The sequence below is a fragment of the Rhamphochromis longiceps genome, linkage group LG3 (assembly GCF_057381845.1).
Source record: "Rhamphochromis longiceps isolate RC_006_pf linkage group LG3, R_longiceps_female_GT1.1, whole genome shotgun sequence".
In the NCBI taxonomy this organism is placed as follows: Eukaryota; Metazoa; Chordata; class Actinopteri; order Cichliformes; family Cichlidae; genus Rhamphochromis; species Rhamphochromis longiceps.
The window spans coordinates 60,623,503-60,645,939 of record NC_140559.1 but is presented as its reverse complement, the minus strand read 5'-3'; the positions used below and the strand labels follow the sequence as shown (position 1 = coordinate 60,645,939).

At 40.5% G+C, this 22,437-nt stretch overlaps 1 long non-coding RNA gene across 1 annotated transcript; it reads right to left on the bottom strand.

The window, feature by feature from the left end:
* Nucleotides 1–12,904: 12,904 nt before the first annotated feature.
* Nucleotides 12,905–15,047, bottom strand: LOC146675564 (uncharacterized). Its single transcript, XR_014910289.1, has 2 exons — nucleotides 14,143–15,047; nucleotides 12,905–13,837 (listed from the first exon to the last, which is right to left on the bottom strand). It is a non-coding gene; the product is annotated as an uncharacterized LOC146675564 (long non-coding RNA).
* Between the last annotated feature and the right edge of the window lie 7,390 nt (nucleotides 15,048–22,437).

Here is a 22,437-nt window from a genome sequence, read left to right as displayed (position 1 = left end):
GGCTGGACTACTGTAATTCATTATTATCAGGATGTCCAAAAAACTCACTGAAAAGCCTTCAGCTAATCCAAAATCCTGCAGCAAGAGTCCTGACAGGGACTAGAAAGAGAGAGCATATTTCTCCTGTTTTGGCTTCCCTTCATTGGCTTCCTGTTAAATCCAGAATTGAATTCAAAATCCTGCTCCTCACATACGAGGTCTTAAATAATCAGGCCCCATCTTATCTTAATGACCTTGTAGTACCATATCACCCTATTAGAGCGCTCCGCTCTCGCTCTGCAGGCCTACTTGTTGTTCCTAGAGTATTTAAAAGTAGAATGGGAGGGAGAGCCTTCAGTTTTCAGGCCCCTCTTCTGTGGAACCAGCTTCCAGTTTGGATTCGGGAGACAGACACTATCTCTACTTTTAAGATTAGGCTTAAAACTTTCCTTTTTGCTAAAGCATACAGTTAGGGCTGGACCAGGTGACCCTGGATCCTCCCTTAGTTATGCTGCAATAGATGTAGGCTGCCGGGGGATTCCCATGATGCATTGAGTTTTTCCTTTCCAGTCACCTTTCTCACTCACTATGTATTAATAGACCTCTCTGCATTGAATCATATCTGTTATTAACCTCTGTCTCTCTTCCACAGCATGTCTTTATCCTGTCTTCCTTCTCTCACCCCAACCGGTCGCAGCAGATGGCCGCCCCTCCCTGAGCCTGGTTCTGCCGGAGGTTTCTTCCTGTTAAAAGGGAGTTTTTCCTTCCCACTGTCGCCAAAGTGCTTGCTCATAGGGGGTCATATGATTGTTGGGTTTTTCTCTGTATCTATGAAGCGCCTTGAGGCGACTTTTGTTGTGATTTGGCGCTATATAAATAAAATTGAATTGAATTGAATTGAATTGAATTAACGCCTTCTAAAAACAATGGCCACCAGGCCAAAGCAATGGTTCTGACTGGATCAGCGTTAACCCCGCCCCCTGGGTTTGATGGGTGAGGTTGACAGATAAAATAAATTTATGGTGAGACCTGAAGGAGTCAACTGTGCCAAAATGAATTAATTAAATACACCATTAAATAATTATTTAAATGTGTCAATAATTAATTAAAACGTGAAATAAATAAATAATTAATTAAATGTGTCAAAAATTATTTATTTAATTAATTATTTCCCATTTTAATTAATTATTTCAAATTTAAAATTATTATTGTCACATTTAATTTATTATTTAATGGTGTATTTAATTAATTCATTATGGCAGTCCTGGCATTTCATACTGTGGTTGGGTTGACTTTACTCTATAGATGTTTCACATGTTTCCATCTCAGCAGCCCTGTTGACAGATCACAGTATTATTACTTTTAAACTTAACCCCGAAAATAAAACGCAATTTAAAAAAGATTACTGGAAATTTAATGCAGATCTATTAATTGATGATGGGTATGTTAAGATAGTTAAAGAGCGCCTCAATGTACAACAATGTAACAATTGGCAATTACATACATAGATGGGAATTTTTTTTAATTTAAAGTTAGAGAATTTTCAATTACGTTTAGTAAACTGAAGAGTAGACAACAGAAGGAATTTGAAAGTAAATTACTTTACAATATAAATAACTATTGTAATAGACATTTTATGTCAGAGGCTGATAAGAAATCCCTGTTGTCTTTACAGGCTCAATTAGATGATCTATACAAGAAAAAGGCTCATGGAGCTTACATTAGAGCTCGTGCAAAATGGATAGAAGAAGGTGAAAAAGTGCTTCATATTTCTACAATTTGGAGAAACGGAAGCAAGAAAAGAAATCTATTAATACAATAATCGTAAATGTCGAGGAATGCACAAATCATAAGACTATAGCGGAAGAAAAACATAAATTTTACTCAAATTTATACTCCTCAAAATATTTAATTACCGTATTTTCACAACCACAAGGCGCACTTAAAAGTTTTAGATTTTTTTCAAAATGTACGGCGCGCCCTATAGCGCAGTGCGCCCTTTGTGTTGTAAGGAGGACGTAGTAGAGAACACCATTAGAACGCTAAAGGGTGAAGTGTGTGCGTTGACTTTATTGCACATACCTGTATAAAAGAACAGGTATGTGCGTTATGCAGGACACCGTTGTTTTAACAACCCTGAAAATGGCAAAGAGACACGCTTACGAAGCACAGTTTAAACTGAAGGCCATCAGCTACGCGGAGGAACATGGAAATCGAGCAGCGGCGAGAGAATTTAAGATTAATGAATCGATGGTTCGCAAGTGGAGGAAGCTGGAAAACAAGCTCCGACAGGTCAAGAAGACGCAGCTGAGTTTCCGTGGACATAAGGCGATCATCGAGCAAAGAACGAGCGGGAGAAGCGTTTTGACGGTCACCATTCGGCTAAAAGCAGTTTCACTTTCACTTTTTATGAAACGGTGCCATTTTTCCATCCGGACCAGGACTACGGTAGCGCAGCAACTTCCAGCGGATTATAAGGAAAAGCTGGCCATCTTCCGCTCCTACTGCAGCAAACACATCCAGCGATGGATGACCGATGGAGACCACAGTTTCACCAAGAGTGGAAGGCAGCGCCGGGCGAGTTACGCCACAATTTGCCAAAGGATTGTAGATGCTTGGGCTAACATGTCTGCTGGCACTGTTGTTCGAGCTTTCGCAAAAGCCGGCATCGTTTCCGAGGAGCCGCACGGCACGGAAAGTGACTCTGACGGTGAAGAAAGTGAACCTGGCATGTTTGATGGAGATTTAGCGCAGCTGTTCAATTCAGACACAGAGGATGAGGACTTCGATGGGTTTGATTGATGATAAAAATGTGAGTACCAAACTTTGTTTTGCTCCTGCTTTATTTTTAAATACGCACACTTGTATGCTTGTGTGTTGTTGATGATGACGATTACTGGTAATAAAAATGTGAGTAAGGTACCGAACTCAGGTTTGCTCCCGCTTTATTCTTAAATACGCATACGGTACTTGTATGCGCCCTATGATCCAGTGCGCCTTATGTGTGTGTTAAATACAGTAATGGCACACATAACTGAGACTGCGACTTTTAGCACAGTGCGTCTTATGGTCGTGAAAATATGGTACTGATTCATTAACTATCAACTTTTTTGATCAGATTGAACCTTATACTCCAAAAATCGATTCTGTATTCAGAGAAATGTGTGATTCTGATATATCACTGGATGACTGTGATCAAGCCTTAAACAAACTGAAAATGGACAAAGCTCCTGGTCAGGATGGCTTGACTGAAATCTTTTATAAATTCTTCTGGAAAGAAATAAAAGAGTTTTTCTTCAAAACTATTAGTGAAATCATTAGTAATGAAATGTTAGCAACGACAATGAAACAATAATTCAAACGGTATTTTGGTTTTATTTCCCCAAAATAATTTTCGAGAAGCTCTGAATTTCTTTTAAAGTGCGACTTTGAAATTTCCAAATTAAATTATCCAATTTTCACAAACAGGTTCTCCAGTACTGGAAAAAGATATTAGCATATTTTTTCTCCACATACAAATTCGATTTGGGACAACAGATTGGATGGATCATGGCATTTGGACGGTTTTACACCTTTTAGACAATGACGGAAATGTGTTAACATATAACAAATTCATAGATAATTATGGCATATCATGTACTCAGAGTAAATTCATTACAGTTGTGAAAGCCGTTCCCCCTGCAATGATTCAGATGTCTTCCCCCGATTGAACAACAACCCGTCAACAACGTGCTGAGCTGTGACTCTTCTTCCCTCTAAAGTCCTGGTGTTAACACTCACCCTGCATCAGCTTCACCTATTTTTAAATTGTTTTTACTTTTCAAACCGACGGCTCATTTGAAGCCAACCATCAAAAAACTGCTTCAGCTGTGTTTGATGTTTATGCTACAGCCTGTTTACAATGTGTTACATACTTAAAAGGATAAATCAATATAAAGAACATGAAAGTAATTTGGGCTAAATGTGGAAGGAAAAATCTTCATTGCCATTTAGTAGTGCTGTATATTGTTGATTATCCTGATTTGTTGTTTAGTTTTGCATTGTTACATAAAGATACATGTTAGAGGGATTTTTGGGTTGTTGGCGCCCTCTTGTAAGAATAATTACATTGCAGATAAGGGGGCAGGTGCTGAGAAGAATTTTTTCTTCTTCCTGCGCCTTTTCACCCATGGGTGCAGTGTTATATTAATGGGAAGGATGATCTGTATGTAGGAAACAAAAACCTGTTGAACCACGTGTGAAATAAATAAAGAAATGAAATATAATCAATATCAGATATCAGAGCAACAGAAACCTCGGTGATCAGGACGCTGGGACTGAGAACAGGAAGTGGCTCAAACGTCACAGTTTCATAACGTCACCCTGAACTCCACTCACGGAGTTTCTGTCGGCATTGTAGTTTTTAAAGTCCTGTGATAAAGGCGGGTCTTTCTGTGAATCCGCACGCTCATTGGCTAATAACTTGAGATTGACACATTGTTATCCAATGAGCGTGCGGGAACTTCCGACATAAAGTTGTTTCCTTTGAAAAACCAAAGTCTGATTATTTTTGCCTCCACTGACGGAGCCTGTTGTTCCCGCCACAGAGACACAGTAATGTCAGAGCGGTGTTAACACTCACCCTGCCTCAGCACAGCTCTCACTCTCCTCCTGCTCTCTCACACTAAACGGAGGCTCAGCTAAACTCACTTCCTCTCTACTTACAGGAAACCAGCGCTCAGAGGAGCCGACCGGCCTCACATTTCACCCACAGACACGAACAGCGTGGAATTATTTTATGTCATAAGAAGAAACATATTCATGTTAACACTCACCTGCCTCAGCTCCACCTTCCTCCTCCTGCTGCTCTGAACGGAGGCTCAATACTTTCACTTTCACTGCTGCTCCCTAAACACAGAGGATGCTGGGACTTGTAGTTTTTTCCTTCCGGTGCGGTCTTCCTCTTTGTTTGTTTGTGTTTGTGTTCAAGTTATTTCGATCATGTAAACATCAACAGAACACGTGAAGCCACACAGAGTTTGTATGTCGAGGTGGGTAGGAGGGTTTGAGGGTTTGGGGAGGGGTCAGAGGGAAGAGGTCTCGCCAGTTGCAGGATCTCTAACATTGGAATCTAAAAATGTGTCTCATATAGGTGTTATTTTGGTACTTTACACATCACACAGTTTCAACAACTCCTTATATGGTACAAGTTCCTCTTTTCTTTCTGGCTTCCTGTATTTATTAATATGCTTGTATATTTCTACACTAACTTCCTGTTTTTCAGTCTGGCTGAGCACTTAGTTTGTGAGTCAAAAGTGGCCTTGCTTTACAAACCTTCATTATTAAAGTACATAAAACAATATAATCAGAAAATAAGCACTAAGAATATATTAACTACATGACAGTTCTCCCCCTTTCCGTGTTTCCTAAGAAACACGACATAATTCCTGATTCATCCCATTAAGTTTACTTGCATGTTAAAAGGCTAAAATATAACAAAAGAGATTATGCTAAACAAAATGAAACCTTTCAATTGCCCAACCCTATCTGTCCCCTCAACGGGTTGTATGTTTTCAATGTTTCATTATTATTCTGTCATAATTACTTCTATACACAACAAATAAATCAAGCTCTAAGACAGCACCTGTGAAATGTCCTAAATCTACTTCCTACACCCCCTTTTTTTACCCAGAATCCCAATTTAAACCCACTTCTGACTTCCCTCAGTGCTCACTGTAAACTCCAAACAGGTACAATCAGCTTTTCTGGCAAAAGGCCCTAGATTATTTTGTCAATCTTTGGAAACATCCTCTATAGAGTTAACCCGTTTCATCTTCAAAACTTAGTCCTGGTTTCTTCACCCGCTTTAACAGGTTGAGCATATCCGGCCTGAATACTGTGTTTGGGCAATTTACATAACATAGAAATCCTACAACTATTCCTAAAGTCCCTCTCATTACTCTTCATTACTTTTATGCTCACATTTAACCTGTGTCTAACGAGCTTTTAATTTCCTAAACAACACATTTTCTGGAACAATGGTTCTCTGTGCTCTGTGCTTCTTTTCGGGTTCCCCTTTCTCTGGTTGGTTCCGTTTGGTCTGGGGCTTCCAGGATTCTCGCCACCAATGTGGTCGCTGTGGTCCTGAAATCTTCTCCTGTAAAGGATCCTATTCTAAAAATCCTTCTATCCTTTATATTAACTTTACTTAATCTTTACTTAATCTTAATTTACTTGATCTCAATGTTCTTTATGTGTGTGAGCAACACTTTTAATTTTATCTAACACACCCAGGGTCAGATATACACCATCACCCTATCAGCATAAAAACAGACAGAGACGTTCCTCTTTCTGTCACATTCTTCCATACACGGCAATTTGTTTCACCTTCCAGATGATTCCTGGGGACTTACAATTTCTTGACTCTTCTTCTGTCACTTGTTACTAGGCAGCTCAAATGCAGTTAGAAGCTAAATGAATTCCAGGTCCTCGGCCTGGCCTATGTTTAAATCATTTGTGTTTGTAAGCGTGTATGCGGTTTAACCTTCTGCTGCTCCAAGTCACTTACACAATAGATCATCGGGACATCGCGCCAAACGAAGCTTAAGACCTTGAATAGACTGAGCATCAACACTTTCATGAGCACAATATGCAATGTGTGTATACAATGATTATAGCTGCACCTTTAATAAAAGTTTTAGTCTAATGCCAGTAGCTTTAATAAACATTTTAATGCAGTGTTAATGATGAAGGCTATATTGTAGCAGTAAAGTATTTTCTTTATTCCCATATTCCCTCTCTTGACCTTTCAAAAAGAAAGGTCACCACACTTCGTGTTGTGTCACTCCTCGGCCCATTTGGCCGCTTCTAAGTCCATCAATGGCATCATGGCCACTGGAACGACCGTTCCAGGGTCCACTGCCCTCGTTATTACCTTTCCCAGCAGTCCTCTGGTGCAAGGAATGAGACAACAACCGCAGGTGACCAGTATCGCTAAAAAGTGGCAGTAGAAAACATTGCAGACATGAAAAACCCCTTCCATTTCCCAAACACTGAGGTCATCCAGCTGTCCAGCGGATTGTCAATTCCCTAGTGCTCATGCATGGTTTTAGACAGCGTTTTCAGCCCCTCCAGAGCTCGGGTTACTGAGCCATCTGGAGCAGTGTTGTTGGGGATAAAGGTACAACACACTGTTCCAAACATGGCACCACACGCCCCTTTCTTTCACGCCAACAACATGTCTAGGGCCATTCGATTTTGCACTCCCATCAGTGAGGTCGAACCCAACTGTTCTGTGAACCCCTCCATGGCATCTCTGGTCAGGTTAGAGAGTCTTAGCACATTATAATGGACATAGTTTATGCGATCAACATTCTTATTTGGAGTTATCCATATGAACATACTTTCAAATCCTGAAGCTAGTTGGTCCACTAGTTTATACTCATCTGGAACTCCCTTGGGCACTCCTATTGAGTCAGTCCAGGTAGGCGAGTTCATTCTAGGGTCATAAGCATGTATCCCCTGTGTCCCTCTCTTTGCCAAAATGTGTCTTTTACGTCTGGCCGCCAATGTGCGTGTGGCCAATGTGCGTGTGTTGCGTTGTCATATGGCTTTTACTTTGTTCCCGATTAGCATGAGTGGAGCTCCGAGTCGCACCATTGCGCACGTCCCTTCACTTCCCATATGGGCACGAACCAAAAGGGTGTTACGTCCACAATAATAATAGAGCCCACTTCTTGCCCATGGTCCAATTAAAGTGTTCGTTTGGCTTACATTGTTTGTGGTTCTCCCTGTGACTGTGACAGAGCACCAACTTGGGTCAATCTCTCCCAACTTGTACTTTACCGTATCCGTTGAGAATTTAAAGCATGTGTAGTTGTTTTGTTTGGGCATGAATGGTCCTACTTGTGTTTGCTTGTGAATTAGGGGAAATAAGCTGGACAAGATAGTCCAGTTGCCAGTGCTCACCGCTTCCCTAGTCATCCGCAACATGCAGTCATAGCCCCACTTGTCCTCTGGATACAGTGGTGCGGGCTCCGTGAACAAACCTGGTCTAGCTGAAGCACAGGCAACACAATCAGATACATGTTGTTCTTTAGCATTTTGAGCCACCCAGTCCAGCCAGAGGTTACTGTCACTGAAGCCGGTGGCACGCTCAATCAGATCCTCAGTCCTAGTGTAATCCACCGTCAGGACTGGTCTCCCGTTTGTTTCCTGCTCCTCTTAATGTAATGGTACATTTTATTTTACTTTATCAGACTTACCCAAAATATATATGCTTTCGTTACTTTGCTCCTGTCTCCCTCCAGTACCAGCTCTTTTAAAAATTTACTGTTTTAAAGGGAAAAAACCTTGGTCACTTGGACAAGTCTTTGTAATTATTTTCCTCTATCAAATTTAATTGACTTCTACAGTGGCCTTCTTTTGTTAATAGTAACATGAGTAACATCCAACATTTTCTCCCCTTTAGCATCTGGTATTTCCCCCACTATATAATGTACTACCATAATCTACACCCAGTCAATAAAACAGAATTTTCTCAAAGCAAACATCAGCAACCCAAAATCAGCAGCCCCAGAATTAAGTCTTCCGCTCCTCCTGCTCATGGCAAAAGCAAAGCAAAGCAAAGCAAAGCAAAGCAAAGCATCCCCTTTCTCTTGCCAGCGTGGTGAATTGTTTGTCAGCATTTATTCATCCTACTCTTGGTCCAGTCTTTATCTCAGTGTCCAGTCAGTCCAACCTTTAGTCCACATCTTCAGTCCAGTCACAGTCCAGTCACACACATTCACACCAGATATTACTGATAGTGGAGACTCCTGTGCAAATAATCAGATTCTCCACCCTCAGCAACGTGAGCTCATTCATTTGTTTTATTTTTTGTTTTTTAGGGAAAGAGTTCTTTATGCTCCTGGACTGGATTGACTCGCTGCAATCATTTTAGACAGGGACTTACAACCTGATCAGGTCCCCACAGGTCAGCTTTTCCTCAGCCAGTTGTAATCTGGAAAAGCTCACCTTATATTTGTTCTCCTGAAAATTTTTACAGCGCTGTTAATTCAATCTTTCAGGCCTGCTTAGAACAAAAATGAGAAAAAGAGAGCTGATTATTAGCTCATCAGAGCACAAAACATCATCACCTGACAGGTTTTCTCTAAGTGCACTGTTACCATTTTAAAGGGCCCAGTTCTAACCATGTCCATGTTTAGCAAAACTCCCTCTATTAAAATAAGAAAACAACCCAAACCTAACCGACAGAATCAACCCATCACTAAAACAACAACCCCAAAAATCTTAATCACAGAAAAGTTTTGCCTCAAGTTCTTCAGCGTCCTGACAGTCTGAGGTCAACTGACATAGTCTCACCTGCTCAATACACAGAAAATCTTGTTAAAAGCTGCACAGTTTTGCAGACCATTGATATTCTCATTAAGCCCTTTCTAAAGACGTTATAACCATCTATCATCACTAAATTCTAAATTCCTTTTCCAAATCTGGACGACTGCACTTAGTCACAGACCTGACCACTTTATTTAATTATCCTGTCTGTTACCAAGCCTTTCTTCTCACACAGTCACAGTGTGTGTTTCAGTGCAAGCGTCACTCATCCAGTCAGACAGGAAACACAAGTTCTTCTTTTTCTTTTCCTGTCTCCAGTCATTCAACTCATTTGCATACTGAGTCATATCTCAAGAAGTTGCCATGACAAGACAAATGCATATTTAAACATCACCACATTATTGAATTATTGTTATTTTCTTTCTACAGTAATCACTTGTTTTGATCAATCTGTACAGGAGCACTTCTAATTCACTATTCTAAAAACTACTTTAAGCTTTAATCACTTTTTCCTTTTCACAAGAATCACTCTACTGCCCCTGAGTTATTCCTCAACTTCAGGGTTTAAGTGTGTTACATTCACACTATTTTAACACTGATGAAAGATAACAAGCTGATTTTCATTGCATGTGTGTTATTAGTCAGGTTTAATCGATGTCTGTAATGCTCTGTGTGAGATATCGCTCAATGTTTTGAAAGGTGTTATCCCGCTGACTGATCAGCTGTACAGACAGCTAAAAAAGAAAAAAAGTAATCAGACTGGTTGCAGACAAAAAGGTCAAAAGTTTGAAAAAGAGAAGATCCATCAACCAATCTGGAGGAATTTTGCTACCGTTATTAGGGGCTGCCATACCCTTCATCACCAGTCTTATAGCAAATAGGTGAAAATGGAGCACACACAGAAAATGTTTTTGGTCCCGCAGCATCAGTTGGACATGTTAAACCATCAGCAGCAACAACATACAGGCTCCGTCAGACATGTAGAGCAAAACGAGCGAGACAAAGCTATGGTTGAAGTGCTGCAGCTGCAGATTTGGATGTGTATGAGAGGCTAAAAAGTATTCTGCCATTCTTCAGAGATACCGTTCACTTGTCAAACAAGGCATCAGTGAAAAAAATGTGCTAACACTATCTTTGCCTTCTGAAACCGGTCAGGATGCATCTGACCGCCAAAGTAATGTTGGTGGCGACAGACAAAAAGACATGTTTGGGATGAGATTTTGTCCTATATGGCAAAAAGGAGCAGAAAAAATGCAGAGCTTATTTTAACAGCGCTCACTCGTGCGTTGGGAGTTTCTTGGAATGATAGGGGTGAGATTATTATTGACAACCAGAGAATCAGAGGTTCGCATCTCTATGATTTGATCCAAAGTGCAACAGCAACACGTAGAACAACAGATGTTTCATGGCCTGCAGGGTGGTCGACATTTTTAAAAACACTCGCCCGCTTAAATGTTCCTCTGTCTGCTTTTCCTAATGCTGAGGTGAGGAGGACTATTAGCCAATATAAAGGCGACACTGGCGACCCGAGTGTTGAAACAAATGGTTTGCACAAGAAGCGGTCACTGAGCGATCAAAGCTTATTTACCACACATAAAAAATCAAGGCAGAGTAGAAGCGGGTGGATCGATTTTTAATGAATTTTAAGATTATGTTTGTTTTTCTTATTCTTGGAAAAAAGATCATTTACCCTCGCATTTGTTTCCCTTTTTATATACTACTACTTATGTGTTTTTTTTTCTTATTTATGTCTATATTGTTTTGTTAAACAGATGACAGTTTTCCCCTTTTTACTACTTTTTGAACTCTGTGCTGATGTTTAAAGATTGTATTATTACTAAATAATGTTTTTAACAATTAGGTGAAAATAAATATCAGATGAAACGATATTCTCTTCTGTTATCTTTTATTATTTGTTACTTGAATCAGTATCCGCGCTGCACACAATCAAAGTTATTTTCAAAACATACAGAAACAGGTCTTATTTTGTTAACAAAATGACAAACCATTGCATCGTTACAAACAAGGTTATCACTGTACATATTAATTAGTCTTGAATAAGACGCTCCTTTTTGGACATGATATAGAAAAAACACACAGTGTTGTCCGCAGGTTACCGAAAAGTCCTTCTGAACCTGTCTCCCAGAATACAATATCCGAGCGGTGTTTTTTAAAAGAAAAAGTTTTATCTCGGGTGAAAACGTATCAGGTGAGTTACCGAAGCTGTCAAAAAAGTGCCCTTGCTTGTCTTTGTGATATAGAACGCCAACCAGTGCTTCCCAGGTAAGTCTGATGGATCTGTATTCACAATGCCCATGCATGGATATCTGATGGGCTTTGTTGGCAGCTGGTCACTTGCTAAGACGCCTAGAAGATGAGCCCTGTTACTAATCCTTTTAACAATGCTGGTTAGTTCTATTGTATTCATTTTGAATCTTTAGTAGTAGTCCAGCAGCACTTGTCTCATATTAGATATTTGGATGACTGAATCAAATACAGAGTAACACACCAGGAGAAGTATCTCGAGTCGCCTTCAGAGCTTCCTGTGTTTCATCACTCTTGACATGCTTCATAGCATTCAAGAATGGACTATTCAACATGCACAGCAAACGGAGCATGTTCATTGGTTCATGGACCTCCCTGAACTAATGGCATTTATTGCAATTGTGATCATGCGGGGGGTTTACAGGGTTCCATCTGTAAATGACTACTGGTCAGCAAACCTGGGAAACCCACAGAATGCAAGAAAAATCAGGCCACTGTGCGATGTGTTCACTGCTACAGATATACATGTGGTAAATGCAGACTACAGATAGCATGGCAGTGCCAGGATTGTGAGTGATTGCTGAAAATGTTGTAATATACTCACTCGCTTTTTATTATTATTTGTAAATATGTGTACAAATGGTTGTTTTTTGTACTGTTTTTATCAATAAATGTCAGCAACAAAGGACCTACACCCATGTGTGTTGATTTCTCCCTAAGATGGCAAACTGAAACACTCCACTCCCCCACCCCCTCAATCACACACACCCACTCCCCTCCCTCCAGAACTCCTATTTAACAACCTAATATACATATGAATGACTATGATTTAGCTTCCACTTCCAGCATTTGACTGCTCTCCGGCTTTTAAAGGTAGAACGGTAGAAGCCTGGCAATCCTAGTGCTAAACAGGCTGCTGAACAAACCTCCCAGACCTGCGCCACATTGCGTGCTGGTCCCAATATAACCATTCAATTCGCCACCAGCCTGATTTAACCCTTGTGTTGTCCATGGGTCATTTTTGTCCTCTAAAGAAATCTTTTGCTATCAAAAATGTATTTGTTATTCATCAAATGGGCTGAAAATAACAGAAGTTATTCATTACTATACTATGAATGATTGGAATAACTTTCAAGTAATTTGATTTATTTATGTGGTTTTTATTGAATTTTATAACGTTGGTGGTCCTCGTGGACAAAAATGACCCCAAAGTACAAAGTGTTGCAAAGAGCCGTATTTTCACACCATACTGTTTTCAAACATCTTTGATCTTGGATCACTGATGTGTGGGGTCAAGCACTGGTCATAACAACCACAACAGGCAGCACAATGAGGAGGCAGGTGCTCTATATTCAATGAAATTTTATTTATACAGCGCCAAATCACAACAACAGCCGCATCAAAGTGTTTCGTATTGTAAGGTAGACTCTACAATAATACATACACAGAAAGTATCCTCAAAAGCCTCCATTGCACTGGAGATTTGCATACTTTGATGAGCATACTTTTTTTTACCATGTTGTGCAAAGCAATGACCAGTAGGACAAAGCACATATTGTCCTCTAGTATAATGAGGAGGAAGAATCAATGTTCAGGAAGATCCAGGGTTAGAAGATATAGAAAATATTGTCAATATTTAGAGCACATGCTACCCTTTCTCTGAAAAAGCACATCAGCCACCTGCAGAAGTGGAAGAAGGCTATGAAGTGAAGAAAAGTGATGAAGAATCTGAACTATGTTCAAGTAGGTTCTCAGGCATCCAGGACATGGTAGTCTGAGGAGCTTGGAGAGAAAGTGACTGGGCTTCTTGAAGTTTCTTGAATTTTCAGAATGTGAAACTGAAATAGAAGATGTGTCAGAGGACTACACATCATCCATTTCAATTATGATGAAGACAAAGAATCAAGCAGGAAAGAGGAATCAGCTGAGACAGAGGAATATTTGCAGTAACGTGAGGAAACACTGATCTGGTCTTCTAACCTTCCCAGTGACAGACGATGCATGACTCTCTCATGTGCCTCAGAGAAAGATGATCTACCACAGTCCAAGCACATGTGCCAGGTCCCATACTTCTTCAGTGGCTTTTCTACTCGAGTACTGAAAGCATTATACACAGTGTATTCTGCTTGTATTCTGCTTTTTAACGTTCACATGCCAATGGATGCATCAGAGACCAAGTTGGGGTTCAGTAACTTGCCCAAGGACACCTTGGTAAGAACTCCAGACTAGAGCACACAGAGATTGAACCAACAACCATCCAATTAGCAGATGACCTGCTCTAGTAGGTCTCTGAGGTCGAGTAGTCAGGGCCTACTTGTCATTCAGTATACGAGACTGAAAACTAGGGGTGATAGAGCTTTTGCTACTGTGGCCGCCAGACTGTGGAATTCTCTTCCTCAGGACTTACGATCCGCTGATTCATTGATTACTTTTAAAAAACAGCTAAAAACACATCTTTTTAAAACTGCCTTTTGCTAACTTTGTTTGTATTTTTGTCTTTTTAATCTGTTATATCTTGTAAAGCACTTTGTGATCTCTATCTAGAAATGTGCTATATAAATAAAATTTTACTTACTTACTTACTTACAGCCAACTCAATGATGAACAAGGAGGGACAACAAGAGAGGAAGAAAAATGGACCGAATGCAGCTGTAGGCATATGTGGGTGTGTTGATTCTTACTGCCGTGCATCCAGTAGAGTCACTACGGCCAGTTTATGACATCCTGAGTCTGGTAGAGAAGTTTTCATGCTGACACAAGATTAATCATAGAAGCACAAAAAGGACATAATTTCTTGATAAAGACACAATAGATGATCGTCGTTCATGACACAAACGTGCTCCCATTTGAGGTGTATGATGTGTGTTGGTGTTGACTTGACTTGAAACACAAGTGGGTGTTCCTCCTGCTGTGATGTAAGATCCTGGTACTGATGTGACTGTATGAGCACCAAGTCCCCTTCAGAGGACTCTGTCCCCTCCAACAGAACATCCAAGTAAACCAGGGAACTTTGAGACAAAAACATGGGCAGCATGTGATGCAGGTCCAGCTGTACATGGAACATGCTCGTGTGCGATGGCAAACCGTCTGTCCTGCAGTCAGGACACGAGTTGTCCCTAACATTGCAGGTTTCCAAAAGAAAACAATCACCTGTAACAGCTTGTTTACTGTATATACCCCTTGGCCTGCAACTGCAGAAAGAATGCTGTCCATGATGGGACCAGTGCAGAGGAATAAACCTGAGCTTCCTCCTGCACTTGGGTCAAATATGGACACGCCTTTGTCCTCATGAAAGTTTGCCTTCACTCAGACTCATGCCCTCCTACCATGCCAAAATATAGAAAACTGTCAGGCAATGAGTTGGAATAAAGTTGAATAAAACCTTGAAACACAGAGATGGATGATATTTTATACTTGTTGCTTCAAAGCAAACGGGGTCATTTTTGAGCCCTGAGGACCACAGGTGTGATTATGTGCTGCCATTTAAAATTTATAAATCGTTTATAAAGCTGAACACCAACATACTTGTTATCTCATGATAATGCAGCACATGAAGGCTCCAGATGTCTTATAATGAATATCATCAAGTCAGTGATTACAGAGTCCACTGTAGTTTGGTGACTGTTACTCATCCTGTGTTCTGATTAATATTCCTCTCACTTAGAAACGGATCAAACTGATGGCAGCCTTGGAGCGTTGCAGGCACGAGTAGAGGAGCTTGTCGTCATCATCAGAGTGCGAACACAAAGTCTTTACACACAAAATGGTGTCACAGTTTCTTTGAAATGGACCGTTTGATGCTCAGTTTGTACAGCTCGTACAGCTACTTTGTAAACAGAATAAAATCAGATCCAGGTTTGTTTGAGCTGGATGTGATTTGTTCTAGCAAACAAATTGATGAGTGTAGATTAAAATGTAAATATATGCATTATGTGAAGGTGTTCCTTTTTATGATTATTTACAGATAGCAACAAGAGGCGACACAGAATTCACAAGGTCATCTTAGATGAGAAGAAACGCTTGGCGGCTGCTGTTGACGACTACAACAAGCTCGCTGAACCAACAAAGCAAATCGTATCCAGTGATGCCCTCATGCAGACCGACGTTTGGCCCTGGCAGAGCACAAGTGAACGTAAGCTCTTGATTTCTAAATATCCTTTTTAAACAAACTCTCAGTATCTGAGCAGTAGTTGAATGTTTTGTTCTTGAATATGCTGCTATGTTTTCCCATCTGATGTTGTTAAACTGCAGCTGCTGCTGACCTCCGGACAAAGAGAAAGGTCTTTGAGAAGGTGATGGCTGTGAGGCGCCTGAGAGAGGAGGAGATGATCCTTTGCAGGGATCACTGGACACTCTTCAAATTCATGCCAGCTATTATTTTTACGTCCAGTAGGTGTCCTGCTAGAGCAAATGAAGCTTCATGAAGCTTCGCGTTGGGGTGAACCAATTGGATGAAAAGCTTCAGTGCTTCATGGGGCTTCATCTGCCCATCACTACAGATCAGCTCTGCTGTATTTGTAACATGAACATTTCTGCTGCAAAGCTTCAAATGTTCAGCATGTTTCTTTGTTTCCAGTCTATAGATCCAGTCACACTTTCTACCTTCACCTGTGCAGCAGAGGCGGAGGCAGACATTTGAAACCAACCGTCCAATCAGTGAGCAGCATCAACACCTGAGCTTCATTCAGACTCTGTTATTGAAGATGTTGTTGGTACAAAGTTCATCTGCTGCTCACATGAATCCTGTGATGAAAGCTTTGTTTCACTGAATGTTTCTTCAAAGCTCATTTCAACCTGTTGAAGTCATGAATGAAAGTGCAGACTGAGAGTGGATCACATGATGTTTAAGGTGTGTCATGTGACATGTTCAGTATTGTCACACATGTCTAGTTTGTCCCTGATATCATAACTGCTCAAACACTGATGATTATATTTGAAGAATTATTACTGATGGCAGCAAAGTTTGAATTGAGCTCTCTGTCTGTGCGGATTTGTCGCCCTCTGGAGGTCAAAACACAAACTGCATGATGTCACTGGTTACAGTGACATCATGCAGATATATATACATATATACACATTTATATATACACACATATACATATATCACTGACTTTCAGCTTGTTGTGTTTGTGGATATATGACTGACTTTAATTATTAAACATTCGCACATACATAAGTGACGTCATATTCAGTACTTTTGACAGTTCACTCTTCGGCCGCTCCATCTTATTAGGGAAATTCCATGTACATAAATGTAAATTTCAAAACTCAACCCCATCATTTAATTTGTTTTTGATTGAAATTGAATATTACTTAAACTCTCTTAAATTAACTTCCAATAAAAAAGGTCTATCATTGATTTAAATTCATTCAGAAATGTTTAACGAATGAGCTGTCACAACTTTCAAGTACAAAGTTGTTATGAAGTCTGTCACATTCCCCCTTTTTTTTTTCTTTTTTTCTCCTTTATTTATTTATCCTTCTTATTTCATTGTACTGTATATTGTTACTCTTATTTGCCTTATATGTCTACTGTACAAACTGAACTGGAATGACTGACTGTTCACTTTATAATTTCAATAAAGTTTGGGGAAAAAAAAAAGAAAATCTCTTCGGCCGCTCCCTTCTGCCGTATTTTGCGGCAAAATTATCCACACCCACCGCTGCGCTATGAATTGTGGGATATATGGGACCACGATGCGTGCGCCGGACCACGCTTGATATTTGGGGAAATCGACGGCGCATTTGGAGTACACTTCGAATTGGGACAGCCGTCGTCGTGTGGCGGTGACGTAACCGCACTTAAAATGCGTACTTCAAGCATGCAGACCCTGAATTGGGACAGAGCCATCAAGCCATCCTGTCACACTAAGCATGTGCAAACACAGCAGCCAACATCCTGTTGCACTGAGCATGTGCAAACACAGCAGCCAACATCCTGTTACACTGAGCATGTGCAAACACAGCAGCCAACATCCTGTTACACTGAGCATGTGCAAACACAGCAACCAACATCCTGTCATACTGAGCATGTGCAAACACAGCAGCCAACATCCTGTCACACTGAGCATCTGCAAACACCGCTCTCAGCTTCTATCTTCTTCTCCACACTCCACTTAAAAGCCCAGAACAAAGCTTGTGACCAACACAGCGCAGACAGAGGTGATGTTCACACTGTGTTTCTGGGTGTGAAACTCACCTGTGGGTGTGGCTGTTCCTCCCCTACAATCTCTGATGTCACAGCTGCTAAATTAGACTGAACTGAAGCCAGACTCAAACAGAAAACATCCTCAAAGACTTAGAGAGAGAGAGCTGCTCTATCTCTGGACCCAAAATATATGTTCCACCACCACGCTGCAATGCATCTTGGGATAGGGTGGGCCCACCTGTGCTTCAAATCCAGGGAGAAGGTGGACACGTCTGTGGGAGGCTAGGATTCTGGACGCCCTTTGCGGCCACGCTGTGATGTCATGGACCTCCAGAGGAAGCAGAGGCTGAATTTAAACACACCTGCTGACTTCATGTGTTCTGCTCTGACAGCTGCCATGTGTCACAGCGTGGATAATAAAGCCATCAAACTTCACTCAGCTCCAATAACACCATCAGTGTTTGATGTCCAGAGGATTCATCAGCTTTAACCATGATAGAAGCAGGAAGTTAAGATGAAGATGATAAACCACACTGAGCGACACACTGCGAGCAGGTTTGCAGCGATCTGAGCAAGAGCGAATGAAAAAACTGAGCGAGAGGGGCTGTTATTGAATGAATGAAGTCCTCACCTCCCAGCTTCAGTCAGACTGGTTCACCTGTCCCCACACCAGTCACACCACTGGCTGAGAACATGGATCAGCACTTGCACTTGAGCACATGGATAATGTGACTTGGAGCTCTTTTGGTTCAGAGACAGCAAGCAGTTAGGCAAAGAGAGAAGAACTCAGCCTGTGGGATTCACTGAAAGATGTCATATAAATCCTCAGCACCATCCACAAGCATTTGCATTATTTGCAAAGAACATGGAGAACATCGGTGTATGAACGCAGCAGTACTCGTCTATATTGGAAAACAACATTTACAGCTACATTTACCAGAGGATCACAGACCCGCGCAGTAAACACAAGAGAGATAAACATGTTTGTGAACACAGGTTTGTTCTTACAGATTTATGACTTAATGCCAAACTATTCTGATCTCATTTTAAAATGAAACATGTCCATGTAATGACTGCATTAACCTGATGGGCCTGAGGTCAAGTTTAGGATATAATGTTCATTTCTCCAAAAGATATTTCAGATTGGTCATACCTGATAAGTAGAAAAAGTAAAAATTATCTTTGAATGGTGTTTTTGTGTTTATTTATTTCTAAATGCTTGGACTGGCCAAAATGAAAAGGATTAGCAATGAGTATGTAACACTGGTGGTGCAATACTAGTAATGGGCATGTAAGACCTGTTAGTGCTACTTCTTGCCTTCTTTGCCTGTAGTACGGCAGTATAGTTACCTTTAACCACAGTACGAGGACAGAAGGGAAATATGGACCAGATCAGACAGGTTCTAGATTTGTAGGAGCTAAGGGTGTATGACAACAGAGGACTTGTACACAGTAGGTGTAGAAAACACAATTGCATTTATTAGCAATTATTAAAGTTGTGCACATTTAACAAAAGTAGAGTGCGCTTCTTGAAAACAAAATAAAATAAAATAAACCCCACAAATGGTCGACCCAAGGATATATTGTCTTTTGTTTCTTTTTTAAAGTCAATTTCAGTCTTTCAATGTTCAATAGTCACTCAGTGTGTTTGTAACCAGTCGGGTTACAATCTACCAGTTCATCCGGCTCTTTGGGCTGGGCTCGCCATCCAGTACTGGAAAAGGGATCCTCGATTCTTCTCAGGTCCTCAAAACCAATCCAATCCAAATAAGCAAAGGGAAAAAACCTGACCTGGGGACCAGGCCAGAACACAGTAGTTCAACATTTAAGCTATCATGCCTGTAACTTATTATTACTACTGGTTGCTTGTAGTGCTTCTAAATTTCTTTCAAAATATTCTATGTTGTACAACAAATTATTCTCATTTCAAAGGGAAAAAGTGCATAGGAAATACACATTTAAAACAATACTAAATAGCTCAGCAGTGCATTAAAAATACACATTGGCTTGAGACTTTTCCAAGTTTCTGTCACGGTCTGGCTGGCAGACCGTGGGGAGATGGGGGAAATAGGACCCAAACGCCGGACTCTTCAGTGCAACAGTGTTTATTTACAAGGTGGTGAAGTAAACAACAATGAATCCCCAGTTTCCCAGACTCCCGTGTAGTGTCTTCTTCCCTAAAGTCCCCGTGTAGTGCTCTCTGCTCCAGTGTCCCTGCACTCCCCGTGCTCACTGCTCCTTCTTGTCCCACACTCCTCCTGAGGGGAAAACAATAGAGGCAGCCGTTACACACTTGTCCCAGCAGGCATACACTCACACTTGACTATGTTAGAAGACTGACGTGTAGTCCAACGCAATAATCCAGCATCGGTGGAAGCTCCATCACTCATCTAAATAGCTCCCCCGACGAGCCCAGATGAGGAGCAGGTGTGCGGCCAGGACTTCGGGTGTGGCCAGCCCTCAAGTTATGCCCGCCCCCAGGGCTGAAGGTGCCTGTAACTTGACCACAGCAGAAAGGCAATACACACACATACCTGCCTACATACAGATGTGCACAGGGGCAGTGCAGACAACACACCAAATAATAATAATAATAATAATAATAATAATAGTCACAGTCCCCACTGCCCACGGACCCCGAGTCCCCCGAGCCGGGTCCGTGACAGTTTCAGCTAAGTACAGTGCAGGTGAAGGCACTTAATTTCACGTTGCTAATACTTAATTGTGCAGAACTATAATTAGCACCATGAGAAAAGTGAACATGTGCTAACATAACAACTTCGCACAAAACCATACATCAATACCACAGTAATGTGACATAAACCTTTAAAGAACATCTCGTATAAAGTGCAGCAGACTCAGTGCTAATTGCTTTAGCCTCGGAAAAGGCACTTTCATTGCAAAATGGCTAACGGAAGTTAGCATCGGAGCTAGCGGCAAGTAGCATGCTATGCTAGCGCACGTGTTTGGTTTTTTTTGGGGGTTTTTTTGCGATCAACTTTTTTTTTTTTTTATTAACAATTGAAGCAATACAGTCACAAACAACATAACACATTATAGAGCAAATGAAATTTCGTGGAGGATAAAAAGAAAAACACAGTCAATACAACAAAACTAACAGCAAGGATATGGGGGGACGGGGGCTAGACAAAAAATCCACAGTATTAACGGGGAAGAATTAAAAAAAGAGCACAGGTTGATACACAATAAAGGTAATAATCAAAACAGTAGCAAATGGGAAATGTCATCATAGATTGTGGCAAATCTGCTTGACTTCAGTTTTTTAAGTGACATGAAATAATGTTTAAAGTCATTGATGAACCATGTAAAGGATGGTTTTCTATTCCTCCATTTACAACAATGTATATAGTATTTACCTAACAGGATGACAATGTTAATCACAGTAGAGACAGATGGATGTTGTTTAGCCATATAGAAAATAATATCAGAAATATTAAACTGGGGAATATCGTTGATCTTGAGGGATAACCAACTGTGTAGTTCTAACCAAAAGGCAGCTGATACAGGACATGAGAAAAACAAATGGTGTAATGTTTCACAGGCTGAATCACAAAATGCACACTGATCAACCTCAAATTTAAACCTCCTCTTCAAAAATTCAGACACAGGATATATATTATTAATTATCTTGAAATGAGTTTCTTTTACTTTTGGGGAGACAGGCCACTGAGTGAATTTTGAGAACGCCTTTTCCATGAGTGACTGGTCCCCATGAAGGGCCTGCAAATATCTACCTGAGTTAAACCCCTGGAAAAGAATAGATTTAAAATTCACACTGATAAATTTATTGTTACATTTACTATCATTTAGGATGGAAAACAACACTAAGCTTTCTGTCTTTATATGCTGGCGATAATCAAGCATATCAAAAATCAATCTAATGTGATTGTGTATATGTCTTCCTTTTATAAACGCCGACTGACATTCATCCACTAAATGTGATAAACAATCATTTAAGCGGTTCGCATATACATGAGCCAGTAATTTATAATCATTACACAGAAGGGTTATGGGTCTCCAATTATCCAGAAGTAGTTTGTCTTTGTTGGGTTTTGGAATTAAAGTAATTAGACCTTGTTTCATTGTAGGTGAAAGATTAGTTGATGAGATACATTCTAAGTAAGCACTGTAAAGAGTTAATCTAATGTCATGCCAGAAAAAGGAGTAAAATTCCACTGTTAGCCCATCAATACCTGGTGATTTGCCCCTGGGCATTTGTCCGATTGCCCTGTCCAGCTCTTTGATTGCAAGTTTACTCTCCATACGAACCTTTACATCCACATCCAATGTCCCATTAAGGCCTCTAAGACTTTCCAGAAACACAGTGCCATTCTCCATTGAATAGGTTGACTTGTAAAGGTTACTGTAAAAATGAAGTATTTCCACGTTTATTTGGTCATGGTCCTCAGTCAAAACCCCCTTGATATTCAATGATTGGATCTTCTTATTTGATTGTCTGTATTTCTCTAAATTAAAAAAGTAGGAAGAGTTTTTCTCACCCTCCTCAATCCACCGGGCTCTTGAACGAACATAGGCACCATTGGCTTTCTCTAAGAACATTTTGTCTAGTTGAGATTGAAAAGTGTTTAGTTGTATATGTTCGTCCAGAGATAAATCCTGTTTGCAGCATAGCCTGTTAATTCTTTCTATAATGCTTTGTTGCTCCTGTCTTTTCTGTTTAGCAATGGATTTGCTAATTTGAATTGCTA